General features: G+C 36.3%; 1 protein-coding gene across 1 annotated transcript in view; it reads left to right on the top strand.

Moving 5' to 3' along the window:
* The window catches only part of ALMS1 (ALMS1 centrosome and basal body associated protein), a gene marked incomplete at its 5' end in the record, with an annotated part of 114350 nt that overhangs the window by 38681 nt on the left and 54002 nt on the right, over positions 1 to 21667 (top strand). The window lies entirely within an intron of this gene.

Raw genomic sequence — 21667 nt, 5'->3', positions numbered from 1 at the left:
CTATTATGAATAATAATGGGGTATAATGATACCTATCTTACAGGATTTTGCTATGGCTTACATGAGCTAATGCCTATAAAATGCTTATTAGGGTGTGTGATATTGCTCAATAATTGGCAGCTGTTATTATTAATTCCATAAAAATTGATATAGCTATCAGGTATGTACACTTAATGGCCTAATTCATACAGTTTTCTAGAAATTTTCAGTGATATAACATACTTATTTGACTTATCAATTTTGGAAAAGTTTTTTGAAAGTATAAATTAGATTGGATTTTAGTTTTATGTATATGCTTGTGAAAAACAAAATTAACAGATAATAAAATGGATAAGTAGTTGTTCTAGCACCCTTTTTTAAAAAGCACATGTTTTCCCTAGTGATTTGCCTGCCTTCCTTCCTTCCTTCCTTCCTTCCTTCCTTCCTTCCTTCCTTCCTTCCTTCCTTCCTTCCTTCCGGAGTTTTTTATTATGGTAAGATAACATGGGATCTACACTCTTAACAAACTCTTAAATGCAGAATACAGCATTAACTATAGGTTTTATAGTTAATGTTGTATAGCAGATTTTTTGACTCTGCTGGTAATTTTTCTAAATGTTCTTCCGTGAACACATAGCAAAAGTCAAGTTGTTTTTTCTGACTGTTAAGCTATTTGCTATTCATTTTCCTCAGAATGAAATGTACAAGTGGATATATTAAATTACCTTTTTAAAAGTTGAAGTACAAGTATAATTGACTGTGTTAGTTTCAGCTTCACAGCTTAGTGGTTTGATATTTCTAACGTTACAAAATGATCACCAAGATAAGTCTAGTTACCATCTGTCACGATACAAAGTTTTTACACTAGTATTGACTGTATTCCCCCATGTTGTACATTTCATCCCCATGACTCATTTTTTTTGTTTATCTTAGTCTTCCTCACCTATTTTACTCTTCCCTCCCATCCCTCTCCCCTCTGGCAATCACCTGTTTGTTCTCTGTATCTATGAGAATACTTCTGTTTTGTTATGTTTATCCATTTGTTTTGTTTTTAGACTCCACGTGTAAGTGAAATCATACAGTATTTGTCTCTCTTTGTCTGATATATTTCATTTACCATAATACCCTCTAGGTCCATCCATGTTGTTGCAAATGGCAAGATTTCATTCTTTTTTATGGTTAATAGACCATGATATATATATATCATGGTCTATTAATATATATCATGGTCTATTAACCATATGGGGTGTGTGTGTATATATGTGTGTGTGTGTGTCTATATATATATATATATCTTTATCCATTCATCTGTTGGTAGACACTTAGGTTACTTCCGTATCTTGACTATTGTAAGTAATGATGCACTCGATATAGGGGTGCATGTATCTTTTTGAATTAGTGTTTTTGTTTTCTTTGGAAAAATACCCATAAGTTAATTGATAGATCATGTGGTAGTCCTATTTTTAATTTTGTGAGGAACCTCCATATTGTTTTCTATAGTGGTTGCACCAATTTACATTCCCACCAACAGTGCACAAGTGTTCCCTTTTCTTCACATCCTTACGAACACTTGCTGTCTTTTTGATAATAACCATTCTAACAAGTGTGAGGTGATATCTCATTGAGGTTTTTATTTGCATTTCCCTGATGATAGTCATGTTGAGCATCTTTTTGTGTATCTGTTAGCCATCTGTATGTCTTTTTTACAAAAATGTCTATTCAGATCCTCTGACCATTTTTTAATTGGGTTGTTTGTTTTTTTTTGATTTAAGTTGTATGAATTTTTTGTATATTTTGGATATTAATCCCTTGTCAGATATATCATTTGCAAATATCTTCTTCCATTCAGTAGGCTGCCATTTCGTTTCGTTGATAGTTCCCTTTGCTGTACAGTAGCTGTTTAGTTTGATGTAGTCCGTTTGTTTATTTTTGCTTTTGTTTCCCTTGCCTAAGGAGATATATTCAAAAAAATATTGCTAAGACTGATCTCAGAGTGTACTGCCAATATTTTCTTTTAGGAGTTTTATGGTTTCAGGTCTTCCATTTAAGTCTTTAATTCATTTTGAGTTTATTTTTGCATATGGTGTGAGAAGGTAGTCCAGGTTGCTTCTTTTGCATGTAGCTGTCCAGATTCCCCAATACCATTTATTGAAGAGGATATCTTTTCCCTATTGTTTATTTTTGCCCCTTTGATCATAGATTAGTTGACCATGTAAGTTTCTGGGGTCTTTATTCTGTTCCATTGTTCTATATGTCTGTTTTTGTGCCAGTACCATACTGTTTTGACATCTGTAGCTTTATGGTATAGTTTGAAATCAAGGATAGTAATACCTCCAGCTTTGTTCTTCTTTCTCAAGACTGTTTAAGTCATTTGGGGTCTTTTGTGTTTCCATACAAATTTTAGATTTATGTTTTCTTGTTTTGTGAAAAATGCCACTGGTATTTTGGTAGGGATTGCACTGAATTTGTAGATTGCCTAGGGGAGTATGGTCACTTTAACAATATTAATCTTCCAGTCCATGAGCAAAGTATATCTTTGGATTTTGTGTTCAAATTCAAGTGTTTATTTTTTTTAACATTCTATCGACTTTTGTTTAAAAGATTATATCTTTTAGAGCTGTTTTAGGTTCGTAGCAAAATTGCGAGGAAGATACAGAGATTTCCCATATACCCCCTGCCCCCATCACATGCATTTCCTCTGCCATTATCAACATCCCCCACCAGAGTGGTACATTTTTTACAATGGATGAACCTACATTGACATGTCTTAAGCACCCTGAGTCCATAGTTTACATTAGGGTTCACTCCTGGTGTTGTACATTCTGTATGTTTGGATAGTGTATATAATGACATGTATCCATCATTACTATATACAGAGTACTGTCACCACCCTAAAATTCCTCTGTACTCCATCTATTCAAGTCTACCACCCACACTGCAACCGCTGATCTTTTTACTGTCTCCATACTTTACCATTTTCCACATTGTCTTATAGTTGGAATCATACATTTTGTAGCCTGTTCAGATTGGCTCTCTCGATTAGTAATATGCATTAAGGTTCTTCCATGTTTTGTTATGGCTTGATAGCTCATTTCTTTTTAGCAATGAATAATATTCCATTGTCTGGATGTACCACAGTTTATCCATTCATCTACTTAATAGAATTTATCCCTACATCTGAAGGACATCTTGGTTCCTTCTAGGTTTTGACAATTATTAATAAATCTGCTATAAACATCAGATGCAGGTTTCTTTGTGGACATAAGTTTTCAGCTCTGTTGGGTAAATATCAAGGAGCACAAATGCTAGATCGTATGGTAAGAGTATGCTTAGTTTCATAAGAAACTGCCAAACCATCTTATAAAGTGACTGTTTCAGTTCACATTCCTACCAACAATGAATGAGAGTTTCTGTGGCTCCACATGCTCGCCAGCATTTGTTATTTTCAGTTTTCTCAATTTTGGCTATTCTAATAGGTGTGTAAGTAGTGTCTTATTGTTGTTTTAGTTTTCACTTCCCTGGTGACATGATGTGGGGCATCTTTTCATACACTTATTTTCCAGTTGTATATCTTTTTTGCTGAGGTATCTGTTAATGTCTTTGGCCCATTTTTATATTGGGTTATTTTGTTATTGTTGACTTTTAAGAGTTCTTTGTATATTTTGGATAATAGTTTTTTATCAGATGTGTCTTTTGCAAATGTCTTTCTCCCAGTCTCATTCTCTTGACATTGTTTTTCACAGAAGAGAAATTTTAAATTTTAGTGTGTCCAGCTTATCAGCTATTTCTTTCAAGGATTGTATCTCTGATGTTGTATCTTGAAATTCATCACCATATCCGAGGTCATATAGGTTTTTTCCTATGTTTTTTTCTAGGAGTTTTGCATTTTACATTTAGGTCTACGATCCATTTTGATTTAATTTCTGTGAAGGGTTTAAAGTCTGTGTCTAGATTAATTTTTTTCTACATGGATGTCCAGTTATTCAAGCACCATTTGTTGAAAATGCTACTTTTACTCTGTTATATTGCCTTTGTGCCTTGTCAAAGATCAGTTGACTATATTTACATGGGTCTATTTCTGGGCTCTGTTCTGTTATGGTGATCTATTTGTCTGTTTCACCAGTACGACACTGTGTTGATTACTGTAGCTTTATAGTAAGTCTTGAATTCAGAAAGTGTCAGTTTTCCTCTTGGTTCTTCTCCTTCATTATTGTGTTGGCTCTTCTGGGTCTTTTGCCTCTCCATATAAACTTTGGAATCAGTCTTTCAGTATCCACAAAATCACTTACTGGCATTATGATTGGACTTGCACTGAATCTATACATCAGTATAGGAGGAACTGAGGATCCTGAAAATATTGAGTCTTCCTGTCGATAAACATGGACTCTGTCTCCATTTATTTAATTCTTCTTTAATTTCTTTCATCAAGAATTTATAATTTTCCTCATATAGATCTTGTGTATATTTTGTTAGATTTATATGTAAACATTTCATTTTTGTAGGATGCTAATATAAATGGTATTGTGGTTTTAATTTCAAATTTCATTTGTTCATAAATGATACATAGGCAAGCAGTTGACTTGTATATTAACCTTGTATTTGGCAACTTAGTGTAATTGCTTATTAGTTCCAAGAGTTTTTTTGTTGAGTCTTTCAGATTTTCTACAGATCACCATGTCATCTGCAAACACAGTTTTATTTCTTCCTTCTCCAGCTGTATACTTTTTATTTCCTTTTCTTGTCCTAAAGCATTAGCTAGGAATTCCAGTGTGATGTTGAAAAAGAGGGGTGAGATGGGCATCCTTAATGAGTTTCTGATCCTTGTGGGAAAGCTAGTTTCTCACCATGAAATATGGTGAGGAAGTTTTCCTCTATTCCTGGTTTACTGATAGTTTTCTCATGAATGGGTGTTGGATTTTTTCAAATACGCTTTTTGCATCTACTGATATAATTGTGTGATTTTTCTTTTTTAGGCTTTTGATGTGATGGATTACATTAATTGATTTTTGAATGATGAACCAGTCTTGCATACCTGGGATAAATCCCACTTGGTCACTGCATATAATTATACTTTGTTGGATTTGATTTGTTAACACTTTATTGAGGATTTTTGCAACTATATTCCTGAGAAGAGATATTGGTCTGTAGTGTTTTTTTGGTTTTTTGGTTTTTTTCCCCTTGAAGTGTCCTTGTCTGGTTGTTTTATTAGGGTAATGCTGGCTTCATAGAATGAACTAGGAAGAAGTATTTCTTCTGCTTCTATCTCTGAAAGAGATTGGAGGGAATTGGTATAATTTCTTCCTTAAATGTCTGGTAGAATTCACCAGTGAAGCCACTTGGGCCTAGTGCTTTCCTTTTTTAAAAGGTTATTAAGTTACTGATTCAATTTCTTAAATAAATTGGTGCCTATTCAGCATGTCTTTTTCTTCTTATGTGAGTTTTGGCACATTGTATCTTTTAAGGAATTGGTCCATTCCATCTAGGTTGTCGAATTTGTGGGCATATGGTTTGTTCCTAATATTCCTTTGTTTTCCTTTTAATGTTCATAGGATCTGTACTGATGTCCCGCTTGCATTTTAGATATTAGTAATTTGTGCCTGCTCTTTCTTTTTCTTAGTTTGCTTGGCTTATTGATATTTATTTATTTATTTATTTGTTTTGCTTACTTTGGACTTAATTTGCTCTTCTTTTTGTAGTTTCCTAAGGTAGAAATTTAGACTATGGATTTTAGATCTTTCTTTTCTAATATATGCATTCAGTGCTGTAAATTTTCTATGCACTGCTTTCACTGCATTCCACAAATTTTCACAAGTTGTCTTTTCATTTTCATTTAGGTTAATATATTTCTTCCTTGATTTATATATTTTTAGAAGTATGTTGTTTAATCTCCACATATTTGGGGGTTTTCCAACTGTTTTTGTGTCATTTCTAGTTTAACTTTATTTTGGTCTAAGAGCAGACATTGTATGGTTACTATTTTTAAAAATTTGTTAAGGTGAGTTTTATGGCCCAGAACATGGCGTATTGTGGTTAATGTTCCATGTGAGCTTGAGAAGGATGTGTAGTCTGCTCTTTTTGACTGAAGTAATTTATAGATGTGCATTTCTATCCAGTTTATTGATGTTTTTGAGGTCAAGTATGTTCTTACTGATTTGCTGCCTGAGGGATTTGTTCATTTCTGATGGAGGGGTGTTAAAGTCTCCAACTATTATAGTGGATTCATCTATTTCTCTTTGCAGTTCTATCATTTTTTGTCTCATGTAGTTAGACAGTCTTGTTAGCTGCGTATACATTGTTTCATCTTCTTGGAGAATTGACCCCTTTATCATTATGTTATGCCCTTCTTTTTTTTTTTTTTTTTTTTTTTTTTGTTATGCCCTTCTTTATCCTTGATAACTTTCTTTCCTTTGAAGTCTGTTCTGTCTGAAATTAATATAGCACTTCTACTTTCTTTTGATTAGTATTAGCATGGTATATTTTTCTCCATTCATTTACTTTTCATCTACATGTGTTTTTATATTTAAAGTGGCTTTCTTGTAGATGACGTATAGTTGGGTCTTGTTTTTTGATCCACTCTGGCAATCTCTGTCTTTTAATTATTATACTTAGACCATTGGCTTTCAAAGTGATTATTAATATAGTTGGATTGATATCTATCATATTTATTACTATTTTCTATCGTTGCCCTTGTTCTTTGTTCATATTTTTGTCTTCCACTCTTTTCTGCTGTTTGTGTTTTATTTTGTGTGTATATATAAAATGGAGGATTTATTTATTTAAAATTTATTTTATTGAAGTATAGTTGATTTACAATGTTGTGTTAATTTCTGCTGTACAGCAAAGTGATTCAGTAATACTGCCTTTTATGATTTTGTATGTATGTATTTATTTATTAACTTTTTGTTTTATACTGGAGTATAGTTGATTAACAATGTTGTGTTAGTTTCAGGTGTACAGCAAAGTGATTCAGTTATACATATACATGTATCTGTTTTTCAAATTCTTTCACCATTTAGGTTGTTACATAATATTGAGCAGAGTTCCCTGTGTTATATAGTAGGTCCTTGTTATCTATTTTAAATATAGCAGTGTGTACCTGTCAATCCCAAACTGCCTAACTATCCCTCCCCCCCGCCCTTCCCCTCTGGTAACCATAAGTTTGTACTCTAAGTCTGTGAGTCTGTTTCTGTTTTGTAAATTAGTTCATTTGTGTGTGTGTGTTTGTGTGTGTGTGTGTATTTGTTTTTACATTCCGCATATAAGTGAGATGATACGATATTTGTCTTTCTCTGTGTGATTTCAGTGTGATTTCACTCAGTATGACAATATCTAGGTCCATCCATGTTGCTGCAAATGGCATTATTTCATTCTTTTTATGGCTGAGTAATATTCCATTGTATATGTGTACCACATCTTCTTTATCCATTCATTTGTCGATGGACATTTAGGTTGCTTCCATGTCTTGGCTATTGTAAATAGAGCTGCAGTGAACATTGGGATGCATGTATCCTTTTGGATCATGCTTTTCTCTGAATATATGCCCAGGAGTGGGATTGCAGGATCATACGATAGCTCTACTTTTAGCTTTTTAAGGAACCTCCATACTGTTCTCCACAGTAGCTGTACCAATTTACATTTCCACCAACAGTGTAGGAGGGTTCCCTTCTCTCCACACCCTCTCCAGCATTTATTGTTTGTGGATTTTTTGATGATAGCCACTCTGACTGGTGTGAGGTGATATCTCATTGCATCAATGGTTTTGATTTGCATTTCTCTAATAATTACCAATGTTGACCAATTTTCATGTGCCTCTTGGTCATCTGTATGTATTCTTTGGAGAAATGTCTATTAGGTCTTCTGCCGATCTTTTGATTGGGTTGTTTGTTTTTATGTTATTAAGCCGCATGAGCTGTTTGTAAATTTTGGAGACTAATCCCTTGTTGGTTGCATCTTTTGGAAGTACTTTCTCCCATTCTGTGGGTTGTGTTTTCGTTTTGTTTATGGTTTCCTTTGCTGTGCAAAAGCTTTTGAGTTTAATTAGGTCTCATTTGTTTATTTTTGTTTTTATTTCCATTTCTCTGGGAGACAGATTGAAAAAGATATTGCTGTGATTTATTGAAAAAGATATTGCTGTGAGTTATTGAAAAAGATATAGCTGTGATTTATGTCAGAGAGTGTTCTGCCTATGTTTTCCTCTAAGAGTTGTGTATGGTGTTAAAGAATTTTCTAATTTCATTTTTTTTTACATGCAGCTGTCCAGTTTTCCCAGCACCATTTATTGAAGAGACTGTCTTTCCTCCATTTTATAGTCTTGCCTCCGTTGTCATAGATTAATTGACCATAGGTGTGTCGGTTTATTTCTGGGCTTTCTATACTGTTTCATTGATCTATATTCCTATTTTTGTGACAGTCCCATACTGTTTTGGTGACTATAGCTTTGTAGTGTAGTCTGAAGTCAGGGAGCCTGATTCCTCTAGCTCCATTTTTCTTTCACAAGATTGATTTGGCTATTTGGGGTCTTTTGTGTCTCCATACAAATTTTAAGATTTTTTGTTCTAGTTCTGTGAAAATGACCATTGGTAATTTGATAGGGGTTGCATTGAATCTGTAGACCACCTTGGGTAGTATAGTCATTTTGACAATATTGATTCTTCCAATCCAAGAACATGGTGTATCTTTCAACCTGTTTGTGTTGTCTTTGATTTCTTTCATCAGTGTCTTATAGTTTTTGGAGTACAGGTCTTTTGTCTCCCTAGGTAGGTTTATTCCTAGGTATTTCATTCTTTTTGATGCGATGGTAAATGGGATTGTTTCTTTTATTTCTCTTTCTGATCTTTCATTATTAGTGTATAGAAATGCAACAGATTTCTGTGCATTAATTTTGTGACCTGCAGCTTTACCAAATTCATTGATGAGCTCTAGTAGTTTTCTGGTAGCGTCTTTAGGATTTTCTATGTATAGTATCATGTCATCTGCAAACAGTGACGGTTTAACAACTTCTTTTCCAATTGGATTCCTTTTATTTCTTTGTTTTCTCTGATTGCTGTAACTAGGACTTCCAAAACGATGTTGAATAAAAGTGGCAAGAGTGGACATCCTTGTCTTTTTCCTGATCTTGGAGAAAATGCTCTCAGCTTTACACCATTGAGTATGATGTTAGCTGTAGATTTGTCGTATATAGCCTTTATTATGTTGAGGTAGATTCCCTGTATGCTCACTTTCAGGAGAGCTTTTATCATAAATCGGTGTTGAATTTTGTCAAAAGCTTTTTCTGCATCTATTGAGATGATCATATGGCTTTTATTCTTCAATTTGTTGATGTGGTGTGTCATACTGATTAATTTGTGATATTGAAAAATCCTTGCATCTCTGGGATAAATCCCACTTGATCATGATGTATGATCCTTTTAATGTATTACTGGATTTGGATTGCTAGTATTTTGTTGAGGAGTTTTGCCTCTGGTGTTCACCCGTGATATTGGCCTGTAATTTTCTTTTTTTGTGGTATCTTTGGTTTTGGTATCATGGTGATGGTGGCCTCATAGAATGAGTTTGGGAGTTTTCCTTCCTCTGCAAATTTTTGGAACAGTTTCAGAAGGATAGGTGTTAGCTCTTCTCTAAATGTTTGATAGAATTCGCTTTTGAAGCCATTTGGTCTTGGACTTTTGTTTTTTTGGGAGTTTTTAAATCACAGTTTCAATTTCAGTACTTGTGATTGGTCTGTTCATATTTTCTGTTTCTTCCTGGTTCAGTCTTGGGAGATTGTACCTTTCTAAGAATTTGTCCATTTCTTCCAGGTTGTGCATTTTATTGGCATACAGTTGCTTGTAATAATCTCTTATGATCCTTTGTATTTCTGTGGTGTCAGTTGTAACTTCTCCTTTTTCATTTCTAATTGTATTGATTTGTGTCCTCTCCCTTTTTTCCTTAATGAGTCTGGCTATAGGTTTATCAATTTTGTTTATCTTTTCAAAGAGCCAGCTTTTAGTTTCATTGATCTTTGCTATTGTTTTCTTCATCTCTATTTCATTTATTTCTGCTCTGATCTTTATGATATCCTTCTACTGACTTAGGTTTTGTTTGTTCTTCTTTCTCTAGTTGCTTTAGGTGTAAGGTTAGGTCGTTTATTTTACATTTTTCTTGTTTCCTGAGGTAAGATTGTTTTGCTATAAACTTTTCTCTTAGAACTGCTTTTGCTACATTCCATAGATTTTGGATCATTGTGCTTTTGTTTTCATTTTTCTCCAGGTATTTTTTGATTTCCTCTTAGATTTCTTCAGTGATCCATTGGTTGTTTAGTATAGCATATTGTTCAGCCTCCATGTGTTTGTGTTTTTTACAGCTTTTTTTTCTTGTGGTTTATTTCTAATCTTATAGTGTTGTGGTCAGAAAAGATGCTTGATATGATTTCAGTTTTCTTACATTTACCGAGGCTTGCTTTGTGGCCCAGCATGTGGTCAGTCCTGGAGTATGTTCTGTGTGCACATGAGAAGAATGTTTATTCTGCTGGTTTGGGATGGAATGCTCTATAAATATCAATTAAGTCCATCTGATCTAATGTGTCATTTAAGGCCTGTGTTTCCTTATTGATTTTCTGTCTGGATGATCTGTCCATTGATGAAAGTGGGGTGTTAAAGTCCCACACTGTTATTGTGTTACTGTCGATGTCTCCCTTTATGGCTGTTAGTATTTGCCTTATATTCAATATATTGAGGGGCTCCTGTGTTGGGTGCATATATATTTACAGTTGTTATATCTTCTTCTTCTTGGGTTGATCCCTTGATCATTATGTAGTGTCCTTCTTTGTCTCTTATAACAGTCTTTGTTTTCAAGTCTATTTTGTCTGATATGAGTATCGCCATTCCAGCTTTCTTTTGATTTCCATTTGCGTGGAATACCTTTTTCCATCCCCTCACTTTCAATGTGTATGTGTCCCTAGGTCTGAAGTTGGTCTCTTGTAGACAGCAAATATACGGGTCTTGTTTTTGTATCCATTCAGCAGGTCTGTGTCTTTTGGTTGGAGGATTTAATCCATTTACATGTAAGGTAATTATGAATATGCATGTTCCTATTGCCATTTTGTTAATTGTTTTGGGCTTGTTTCTGGAGGTCTTTTTTCTTCCCTTCTCCTCTTGTTTGATGACCGTCTTTAGTGTTGTGTTTGAGTTGTTTTTTCTTTATTGTGTGTATCTATTGTAGTTTTTGGGTTTGCTGTTCCCATGGGGTTTTGATATAGCCGTCTGTATATGTACAAGATTGTTTTAAGTTGCTGCTCTCTTTCTCGCCTACAGAAGTTCCTTTAGCATTTGTTGCGAAGCTGGTCTGGTGGTGCTGAATTCTCTTAGCTTTTGCTTGTCTGTAAAGCTTTTGATGTCTCCATGAAATCCCAATGAGAGCCTCACTGGGTAGAGTATTCTTGGTTGTAGGTTCTTCCTTTTCATCACTTTAAATATATCATGCTACTCCCTTCTGGCCAGCAGAGTTTCAGCTGAGAAATCAGCTGATAACCTTTTGGGAGTTCCCTTGTATGTTATTTGTCAGTTTTCTCTTGTTGCTTTTAATACTTTGTCTTTAATTTTTGTCTATTTGATTACTATGTGTCTCGGTGTGTTCCTCCTTGGGTTTATCCTACCTGGGACTCTCTGCACTTCCTGAACTTGGGTGACTGTTTCCTTTCCCATGTTAGGGAAGTTTTCAGCTATTATCTCTTCAAGTGTTTTCTCAGGGCCCTTCTCTCTTTCTGGGACCCCTATAATGCGAATGTTGGTGTGTTTAATGTTGGTCCCAGAGGTCTCTTAGACTGTCTTCATTTCTTTTCATTCTTTTTTCTTTATTCTTTTCCGTGGCAGTGATTTCCACCATTCTATCTTCTAGGTCACTTATCCGTTCTTCTCCTCACTTAATTCTGCTATTGAATCCTTCTGTATTTTTCATTTCAGTTCTCGTATTATTAATCTCTGTTTGTTCTTTAGTTTTTCTAGGTTTCTGTTAAACATTTCTTGCATCTTCTCTATCCTTGCCTCCATTCTTTTTCCCATATCTTGGATCATCTTCACTATCATTATTCTAAATTCTTTTTCTGGTAGGTTGGCTATCTCCACTTCACTTAGTTGTTCTTCTGGGGTTTCATCTTGTCCTTTCACAAATTCCTCTGCCGTCTCATTTTGACTAACTTTCTGTGGTTGTTGTTTCCATTCCACAGGCTGCAGGATTGTAGTTCTTGCTTCTGCTATCTGCCCTCTGGTGGATGCCTTTTATGGTTTTAGTTGAGTATTTATGTGATTACATTTTCTCTCATTTCTTAGCATATATGTTATAGTTTATTCTCTTTTTAAATTTTTTTTTAGTATTTGTCCTAGAATTTGTTTTCCGAGATCCTGGATCATCTTCATTATCATTATTCTGAATTCTTTTTTCTGGAAGGTTGCCTATCTCCAGTTCATTTAGTTATATTTCTGGGGTTTTATCTTGTTCCTTCATCTGCAACATAATCCTCTGCATTTTCATTTCGTCTAACTTTCTGTGATTGCGGTTTTCATTCTGCAGGCTGCAGGATTGTAGCTCTTCTTGCTTCTGCTGTGTGCCCTCTGGTGGATGAGGCTATCTAAGAGGCTTGTGCAAGCTTCCTGTTGGGAGGGACTGGTGATAGAACTGGGTCTTGCTCTGGTGGGGAGAGCCATTCTCAGTAAAACTTTAACCTGGTTGTCTGCTGATGGGTGGGGCTGTGTTCCCTTACTCTTAGTTGTTGGCTGAGGTGACCCAGCACTGGAGCCTACAGGCTGTATGGTGGGACCAATGGCAGCCTCCAGGAGGGCTCATGCCAATGGGCGCTTCCCAGAACCACTGCTGCCAATGCTCCTGTCCCCATGGTGAGCCACAGCTGCCCCCTGCTCCTTTCCCCTGGGTCCTGGTGCGCACAGGACCCTGTGTGTGCCCTCTAGGAGTGGAGTCTCTGTTTCCCCCAGTCCTGTGGAAGTCCTGCAGTCAAATCTCGCTGGCCTTCAAAGCCATGTTCCCTGGGGATTCCCAGTCCTGTTGCCGGACCCCCAGGCTGGGAATCTGGACATGGGGCTCAGAACCTTCACTCCAGTGGGCGGACTTCTGTGGTATAATGGTTCTCCACTTTGTGGGTTGACCACCCTGTGGGTATGGGATTTGATTTTATTGTGATTGCGCCACTCCTACCGTCTCATTGCGGCGTTTCCTTTGTCTTTGGATGTGGGGTATCCTCCTTGGTGGGTTCCAGCGTCTTCCTGTCAATGGCCGTTCAGCAGCTAGTTGTGATTTCTGTGCTCTCGAAAGAGGAGGTGAGTGCACATCCTTCTACTCCACCATCTTGAACCAATCTCTAGAATTTGTAAAATACATTTGCACCCAATCTAGGTCTACTTTCAAATAACACTACACCACTTCACAGATAGTATTGAGCACCTTCTAATACCAAAATAATCCCAATTCTTCCCTCCTATTTCTTATATCATTGCTGCCATTCATTTCATACATACACATACACATGCACAACCTGTATATATATATCTTTTTTCCTCCCAGCTACAAAAGAATTTTAAAGATCACTTAATCATTTTTGAATAGTATATAATGAAGACGTAAATTTATTTTTTTTTTAATGTGGCTGTTTTGTTATAAAACTTTATTGACAAAAGCAGGAAAAAATAAACAGGCAGTAGACTGGACTCAGCCCACAGGCCATAGTTTGAGCTATAGTGTAATACAGTATAATGTCTCATCAATATACCTTAATTTACTCAACTATTTTTTTTATCACTGGGCATTTATTTTATAATTTATAAAAAAATTTTTTTTGGAACTATCGTTGATTTACAATATTGTGTTAGTTTTAGGTATACAGCAAAGTAATTCATACATATTCATAATTCTTTCCCATTATAGATTATTTTTCAGAATCTTTCTCATTATGGGTTATTATAAGATATTGAACATAATTCCCTGTGCTATATACAGTAAACCCTTGTTGTTTATCTATTTTATATATAGTGGTGTGTATCTTTTTATTATTATTATTTTTTGAAAAATTTTTTTAACCTCTTTATTGGAGTATAATTGCTTTACAATGGTGTGTTAGTTTCTGCTTTATAACAAAGTGAATGAGTTATACATATACATATGTTCCCATATCTCTTCCCTCTTGCATCTTCCTCCCTCCCACCCTCCCTATCCCACCCCTCTAGATGGTCACAAAGCACCAAGCTGATCTCCCTGTGCTATGCGTCTGCTTCCCACTAGCTATCTATTTTACATTTGGTAGTGTATGTATGTCCATGCCACTGTCTTACTTTGTCCCAGCTTACCCTTCCCCCTCCCCATATCCTCAAGTCCATTCTCTAGTAGGTCTGCATCTTTATTCCCGTCTTGCCCCTAGGTTCTTCTGATCTTTTTTTTTCTTTTTTTTTAGATTCCATATATATGTGTTAGCATGCGGTATTTGTTTTTCTCTTTCTGACTTACTTCACTCTGTATGACAGTCTCTAGGTCCATCCACCTCACTACAAATAACTCAGTTTAGTTCCTTTTTATGGCTGAGTAATATTCCATTGTATATATGTGCCACATCTTCTTTATCCATTCATCTGTTGATGGACACTTAGGTTGCTTCCATGTCCTGGCTATTGTAAGTAGAGCTGCAATGAACATTGTGGTACATGACTCTCTTTGAATTATGGTTTTCTCAGGGTATATGCCCAGTAGTGGGATTGCTGGGTCATATGGTAGTTCTGTTTTTAGTTTTTTAAGGAACCTCCACACTGTTCTCCATAGTGGCTGTATCAGTTTAAGTGGTGTGTATCTGTTAATCCTATTCTCCTAATTTATCCCTCCTCCCTTCCTTTCCCCTTTGGAAACCATAAGTTTGTTTTCTACGTTTGTGAGTCTGTTTCTGTTTTGTAAATAAGTTCATGTGTATTATTGTTTAGATTCCACATGTAAGTGATGTCATAATATTTGTCTTTCTGTGTCTGATTTCACTTAGTATGATAATCTCTAGGTCCATCCATGTTGCTGCAAATGGCATTATTTCATTTTTCTTTTTATAGCTGAGTAGTGTTCCATTGTATATATATGCCACATCTTCTGTATCCTTTTGTCTGTTGATGGACATTTAGGTTGCTTCCGTGTCTTGGCTATTGTAAATAGTGCTGCTATGAACGTTGGGGTGCATGTATCTTTTTGAATTAGAATTTTTGTCTTTCCTAGATATATGCCCAGGAGTGGGATTTTTGGATCATATGGTAACTCTATTTTATTTTTTAAATTTATTTTTTATTTACTTATTTATTTTTTAATTAATTTATTCAATTTATTTATTTTTGGCTGCATTGGGTCTTCGTTGCTGCACACGGGCTCTCTCCAGCTGCGGCGAGCGGGGGCTACTCTTCATTGCGGTGCGTGGGCTTCTCATTGCAGTGGCTTCTCTTGTTGCGTGCAGAGCACAAGCTCTAGGCACATGGGCTTCAGTAGTTGTGGCGCGCAAGCTCAGTAGTTGTGGCTTGCAGGCTGTATAGCACAGGCTCAGTGGTTGTGGTGCACGGGCTTAGTTGCTCCGCAGCATGTGGGATCTTCCCAGATCAGGGCTTGAACCCATGTCCCCTGCCTTGGCAGGTGGATTCCTAACCACTGCGCCACCAGGGAAGCCCCGGTAACTCTATTTTTAAAGTAATGTCCATACTGTTTTCCATAGTGGCTGCACCAATTTAAATTCCCACCAGCAGTGTAGGAGGGTTTCCTTTTCTCTACACCCTCTCCAGCATTTATTATTTGTAGATTTTTTGATGATGGCCATTCTAACTGGTGTGAGGTCATTGTAGTTTTTTGTTTCTTTGTTTTTTTTAATGGTAGAGAATCTTTATTTTTTTAAATTTATATTTGGCTACATTGGGTCTTTGTTGCTGCATGTGGGCTTTCTGTAGTTGCGGCGAGTGGGGGCTACTCTTCGTTGCAGTGCACAGGCTTCTCATTGGAGTGGCTTCTCTTGTTGCAGACCACGGGCTCTAGGTGCATGGGCTTCAGTATTTGTGGTGCATGGGCTCAGTAATTGTGGCTCGCGGGCTCTAGAGCACAGGCTCAGTAGTTGTGGTGCACAGGCTTAGTTGCTCTGCGGCATGTGGGAATCTTCCTGGACCATGGCTCGAACCTGCAGCATGTGGGAATCTTCCCGGACCAGGGCTCGAACCCATGTCCCCTGCATTGGCAAGGCAGATTCTTGACCACTGCGCCACCAGGGAAGCCCTCATTGTAGTTTTAATTTGCGTTTCTCTAATGATTAGTGATGTTGAGTATCTTTTCATGTGCCTGTTGGCTATCTATATGTGTTCTTTGTAGAAATGTCTATTTAGGTCTTCTACACAGTTTTTGATTGGGTTGTTTTTTTGTTTGATATTGAGTTTTATTGGTTGTTTGTATGTTTTGGAAATTAATCCCTTGTTGGTCTCATCATTTACAAATATTTTCTCCCAGTCCATAGGTTGTCTTTGTTTTGTTATGGTTTCCTTTGCTGTGCGAAAGCTTGTAAGTTTCATTAGGTCCCATTTGTTTGCATATTTCTTTTGCCTTGGGAGCCTGATCTAAGAAAATATTTCTGTGATTTATGTCAGGGAATGTTTTGACTATGTTCTCTTCTAGTTTAATGGTGTCATGTGTTATATTTAAGTCTTTAAGCCATTTTGAGTTTATTTTTGTATATGGTGTGAGGGAGTGTTCTAAGTTTATTGACTAATATGAGGCTATCCAGCTTTCCCCGCACTACTTGCTGAAGAGACTGTCTTTTCCCCATTGTATATTCTTGCCTCCATTGTCGAAGATTAATTGACTGTAGGTTCCTGGGCTTATTTCTGGGCTCTCTGTTCTGTTCTGTTGATATATATGTTTTGATTACTGTAGCTTTGTAGTTTTGTCTGAAGTTGGGAGGATTATGCCTCCAACTTTTTTCTTTTTCCTCAGCATTACTTTGGCAATTCTAGATCTTTTGTGATTCCATATAAATCTTAGGATAATTTGTCCTAGTTCTGTGAAAAATGTCAGGTAATTTGATAGGGATCACATTAAATCTATAGATTGCTTTGGGTTATATGGCCATTTTAACAGTATTAATTCTTCCAATTAAAGACTATGAGATATTTCATTTCTTTGAATCATCTTCTATTATCTTTATCAGTGTTTAATAGTTCTCAACATATAGGTCTGTCATCTCCTTGGTTACATTTTATTACTAGGTTTTTTTGTTTCTTTGTTTGATACAGTTTTAAATGTGATTGCTTTTTTAACTTTCTCTTTTTGTTGTTTCTTAGCTAAAGAAATGCAACAGATTTCTATATATTAATCTTGTATCCTGCTGCCTTGCTGAATTCCTTTATTAGTTCTAATAGTTAATAGTTTTCATGTGGAATCGTTAGGGTTTTCTGTATAGACTATCATTTCATCTGCATTCAATGACAATTTTACCTCTTCCCTTTCAATTTGGAAACTTTTAATTTCTTTTTCTTGTCTGATTGCTGGAGTTAGGGCTTCCAATATTATGTTGAATAGAAGTGGTGAGAGTAGGCATCTTTGTTTTGTTCCAGAATTTAGCAGGAAGGCTTTCAGGTTTTCACCGTTGAGTATTATATTGGCTGTGGGTTTGTCATAAATGGCTTTTATTATGTTGAAATTTGTTCCCTTTATACCGACTTTGGTGAGAGTTTTTTATCATGAATGGATGTTGAATTTTATCAAATGCTATTTCTGCATCTGTTTAGATGATCATGTGGTTTTTGTCTTTTCTTTTGTTGATATGGTGTATCACATTGATTGATTTGTGTATGTTGAACCATCCTTGTGACCCTGGGATGAATCCGACTTGATCATGGTGTATGATTCTTTTTATGTGTTGTTGAATTTGGTTTGCTAATATTTTGTTGAGGATTTTCGCATCTATATGTATCAAAGATATTGGCCTGTAGTTTTCTTTTTTGGCAGTGTCTTTGTCTGGTTTTGGTTGTCAGGGTGATGATGGCTTCACAGAATGACTTTGGGAGTATTCCCTCCTTTTCGATCTTTTGGAAGAGTTTGAGAAGTATAGGTGTAAGTTCTTCTTTGTATGTTTGGTAGAATTCCCCACTGAAGGCATTTGGTCCTTAACTTTTGTTTGTAGGGATTTTTTTTTAAATTACAGATTGTATTTCACTTTTAGTGATTGTTCTGTTCAAATTATCTGTTTCTTCTTGATTCAGTTTTGGCAGTCTGTATGTTTCTAGAAACTTTTCCACTTCTTCTGGGTTGTCCATCTTGTCATATAACTGTTCATGGTATTTTCTTATGATATTTTGTATTTCTGTGATGTTGGTTGTTTTTTTCTCCTCTTTCATTTCTTATTTTGTTTATTTGGGTCCTCTTTTCTTCTTGGTGAGCCTGGCTAGAGGTTTGTTGATTTTGTTTATCCTTTCAAAAACCCAGCTGTTGCTTTTATTGATTCTTTAATATATTTTAAAATCTTTATTTTATTTATTGCCTTCTGATCTTTATCATTTGCTTCCTTCTGCTGACTTTAGGTTTTGTTTGTTCTTTTTTTTAAAAAATGATGATTTTCTTTTCTTTTTTGTTAATATTTATTAATTAATTAATTTATTTTGGCTGCACCAGGTCTTATTTGCGGCTTGCGGGATCTTCATTTCGGCATGCAGACTCTTAGTTGCGGCATGCGGACTTCTTAGCTGCAGCATGCAAACTCTTAGTTGTGGCATGAATGCAGGATCTAGTTCCCCAAGCAAGTATCGAACCCGGGCCCCCTGCGTTGGGAGCAATGAGTCTTACCCACTGGACCACCAGGGAAGTCCATGTTTTTCTTTTTCTAATTTTTAGGTTTTTTATTTGAGATTTTTCTTGTTTTTTGAGTAAGGCCTGTATCGCTATGAACTTCCCTCTTCGGACTACTTTTGCTGCATACCATAGATTTTGTATAGTTGTGTTTTCATAGTCATTTGTCTTGAGGTATTTTTGATTTCCTCTTTGATTTCATTGTTGACCCATTGTTTTTTTAGCAGCATATTTTTTAGTCTCCATGTAATTGTTTTTTTCTTGTTTTTTTTTCTGTGGTTGATTTCTGGTTTCATGCCATTGTGGTCAGAAAAGATGCGTGAGAAATTTGTTGAAAAAACTATTAAGACCAATTAGAGATAAGGGTAAAAAAGTGTTGTTTGTTTTTTAACCTTCACTTGTTTCTTCTTTGATGCTCTCCCTATCATTATGTAGATCTGAGTTTCTGAACTATATTTTCTCCTCTAGAGTGCTTCTGTTAACATTTATTGCATGGTAGACCTACTGGTAACAAATTCCCTCAATTTTTGTTTGTCTGAGAATGTGTTTCTTTATCAGTTTAAAAGATAATTTCATAGGTAGGGTATAGAATTCTAAGTTGGAGGGATTCTTCTCTCAACACTTTAAGTATTTCACTCTATTTCTTCTTGCTTGTATGGTTTCTGTGGAGAAGTTGGAAGCAATTGTCTGTTTCTCTTTAGATTTTTTTTCCCTCTGGCTTTTTTCAGGATCTCTTCTTAATCTTTGATTTTTTGTACTTTGAAAATGTTATACTTAGGCAGTGTTTTTTCCTTGACATTTATTCTGCTTTGATGTTCTCTGAACTTCCTGAATCTGCAGTTTGTTGTCTGACATTAATTTCGGGAAAATTCTTAGTCATTGTTGCTTCAGATATTTCTTCTGTCCTTTTCTTTCTCTGGTATTTTCATTCTCATATATTACACCTTTTGGAGCTTTCCCAGAGTTGTTTGATGTTCTGTTCTGCTTTTTTTTTTTCCTCCAGTCCTTGTTCTTTTTGCTTTTCAGTTTCAGAGGTTTCTATTGAGATATCTTTAGCTTAAAGTTTCTTGTCTTGACCATGTCCAGTCTACTAATAAGCCCATCAAAGGCATTCTTCATTTCTGTTACAGTGTTTTTGATCTCTACCATCTGTTTTTTGTTGTTTTTTAGGGTTTTCATCTCTCTGCTTACGTTGTCCCTTTGTTCTTGCATGCTTTCCACTTTATCCATTAGAGCCCTTAGCACATTAATCATAGTTGTTTTATATTCCTATTTTATAATTCCAGCATCTTTGCCATATCTGGTTTCGGTGCTTGCTTTTCTCTTCAGGTAGTTTTTTTGCTTTGTAAGTATGTTGTGTTGTGGGGCTTGTAGCTTGTATATTAAATTAAGAATATTCTTAATATTAAGAACATTATGACTTGCTGAATGAGTAGGCACAAGCCATCCACATGGGGTTGGCATACTGTTCTCTTAGCATCTGAGCTTTCACTTTGGGGAAGTGCAAACACTGGGTCATTTTGATTGAAGGCACAATGTCAGTACACTCACACAAGGAAGGAAAGTCACAAGATTTATTACTTACGATCCCAGAAGTGGGGGTGGGGTGTGCAAGAGCCTGGGAAGGGCAGTCCTCCGTCCCAGGTCACAAGTGAACAGGAGATAGAGAGCAGAGTAGCAAGCACCTATATTACTTGTAAAGTGTTTGGGGCAGATTTTGCTACCTTTTTCGAAATTCAACTCTAAGTGGTTATTTTAAAAGGTTCCCTGAGAAAAAGCAAGCAGGAGCTTGTGGCAGGAATCCTAAGCTCAGGTCCTTATCTAACTATCTAGACTGTGGGTGTGAGCAGGGTTGTCATACTGTAAAATGCTTAGGTAACAACTCAAGAGTAGCTGTTTTCTCATCACAATTGACTCTGTGATGCCTAGGCATTAGTCTTTAGGGAAAGTCATGGGCACTGTTTAGATGGTGGAGATTTTAAAAGCCACTGGCGGGATTTTGGTCACCCAGCACATGAAACATCTGAACAAAGCAAAAATGCCACTCAGCAATATCAATAGGCAAATGGTAGTTTGAAATCCTGTCTGTAACCATCTCCTCTCATTTTTGGGGGTCCAGACAAGAAAATAAATGAAAGCCCATGGATAAGATCAAGGTAGGTATTTGATTTAAAACTTGGGTGAGATTATGGAATACTTGTACCTGTTGGGCCATCTTTTGTAAATTACCAGAATTTGTCCAGAATTATTAATATACATGCAGCAAGAGGTACCCTTTACAGTTCCCCCTTCCTTGGCCATTAGTAACCTAAATGGTTATCCAAAACCATCTGCACTAAAGAATCATGTTGTTGTTGCATTAAGGCTGGGCTTTCATGTAACAGCCCAGTGTGTTTAGCCAGGGTAGCTGACAGTTTTATGTTTGCCTTAATAATTTGTTGTTGCATGCCTACTGTGGTGGTGCCTAACCCAGTCCCATGCAGGATCGTCGCAGCCCTACCCCCAACATATTGGGGATGAGTACTGCACATTTTTTACATGAGGTGGCATAAAGAGATACAGTTTGGGGATCCTATTCAGTGATTTGTAAGGGTAGTCCCAGCGAGACTACAGTACCTTGGTATGAACAGACAGGAGGAGGCAAATGCATTGGAGTCTGAGGAAAGGAGAAGTGCATATATGGGGAATCATGTATCTATGCTGGCTCTTGGGTACTGGACCCACAGCGGACACTGACTGTTGGATTGGGGATGTCTAAGACCATGGGGATTGTGCTTCTTGGGATGAGAGGTATAGGTCATATTCATCCATGTGGTGTCACAGGTGGAGTGTGTTAGTGCCTGGACAGATATGGGAGATTATA

The sequence above is a fragment of the Balaenoptera physalus genome (genome assembly GCF_965194825.1).
Source record: "Balaenoptera physalus genome assembly, chromosome: 15".
Lineage (NCBI taxonomy): Eukaryota > Metazoa > Chordata > Mammalia > Artiodactyla > Balaenopteridae > Balaenoptera > Balaenoptera physalus.
Note: the sequence above shows the minus strand (reverse complement) of the source record. Positions and strands in the feature narration are given on the sequence as shown.